This window comes from Chrysoperla carnea, chromosome 5, assembly GCF_905475395.1.
Source record: "Chrysoperla carnea chromosome 5, inChrCarn1.1, whole genome shotgun sequence".
Lineage (NCBI taxonomy): Eukaryota > Metazoa > Arthropoda > Insecta > Neuroptera > Chrysopidae > Chrysoperla > Chrysoperla carnea.
Window position 1 is genome coordinate 71,255,124 of NC_058341.1, and position 1,425 is coordinate 71,256,548.

The 1,425-nt window shown below is 29.7% G+C and overlaps 1 non-coding gene across 1 annotated transcript; it reads right to left on the reverse strand.

The window, feature by feature from the left end:
• Positions 1-1,106: 1,106 nt before the first annotated feature.
• On the reverse strand, positions 1,107-1,179 carry Trnaa-agc. Its single transcript has one exon. It is a non-coding gene; the product is annotated as a tRNA-Ala (tRNA).
• Between the last annotated feature and the right edge of the window lie 246 nt (positions 1,180-1,425).

A 1,425-nucleotide genomic window follows, 5' to 3' on the forward strand; every position in this document is an offset into this window, starting at 1 on the left:
TTGTACCTCTCAACCAGCAAACAAATTATAACGTTCGATAAGGAACATAGTTCCAAGAACTTTTACAAAAGGTTGAACCGACTTCAAAAACATGCACAAAATATTAAAAATTAATTTTTAAAATCAATGCTATTAATAATTTTCTTGTGAGAAATAACATTTTGAACCTGACACTAATGAATTGAAACGTAATTGAAGATAAGCATAGAAGTAATTACTGACAAAGATTAGTTTCGTATTTCGTACTATTATACCATGCAAATATGTAATATGCAAGGTATACTTAGTTTAGTCCCAAGTTTGTAACGCTTAAAAATATTGATGCCACGCACAAAATTTTGCTATAGGTGTTCATAGAATCACCTAATTAGTCCATTTCCGGTTGTCCGTCCGTCCGTCCGTCTGTGGACACGATAACTCAAAAACGAAAAAAGATATCGAGCTGAAATTTTTACAGCGTACTCTCTTTATTAAAAACTTTTGCTTGAAACATTTTTTCGTAAACATCACTGTTTACCCGTGAGGGTTAACTGTTTACCCGTGTTTACTTGAATATCAGTTATGTATGTGTCACATGTATGTATGTGTTATGTGATAAAGAAATCGACACTGACTATGCATGGTATTTCAACAATTTAGTCAATTGTTTGTTTTCACTTGTTTTTTGTATAAATTTTTATATTGTTTCCTATAGGTGTTCTTATCCCATATGAATTGAAATTGTTTTTTTTTTAAATTTTAGTACAGCCACCATAGAAAAGTAATAAATTTGTAATTTCTAAAAATATTTTATCTTAAGTTGTCGCGTCTCTTTTATTTGGCCTCCGCTGGTCCCACCAAGAGTTGGAATTTTGTCTCCAAATTTAAATGGAACCATTGAGAAATTAGTTTCATTAAAAAATTATAATTCATTTTAATGCTTCAATTAGTGTACCTATTATCAAACCCCCATTTGGAGTGCAATTTTGTTTAGCCCACCAAAAAAAAAAAAAAAAAAATTCATTTACATTTGATTATAACACAATAATCAGCAAAGAAATATAGATAGCGTAATAACAATTAAAATAAATTAGATTTTAATAAGAGTTTATTTTTAATAAAAAGTTTGGAGGTGCCGGGTATCGATCCCGGTACCTCTCGCATGCTAAGCGAGCGCTCTACCATCTGAGCTACACCCCCTGGTAGCTTGATATGAAAAAATATACAGCATATTCTAACACTCTTAATAACAAATATTAGTCATGAATTCGGATATGCTTATCTATAATATTATTGTGTATTTCTTATCAATATTACAGTGTCAATTATTTAAATGTCATTTGTTTTAATAGGAAAAACCTTGACGAATTACTCAAAATTTTTTCTTTCTTTTCTTGATGATTCACAATGTAATATTTTTTATCATAATATTAAGGAAGATCAGTT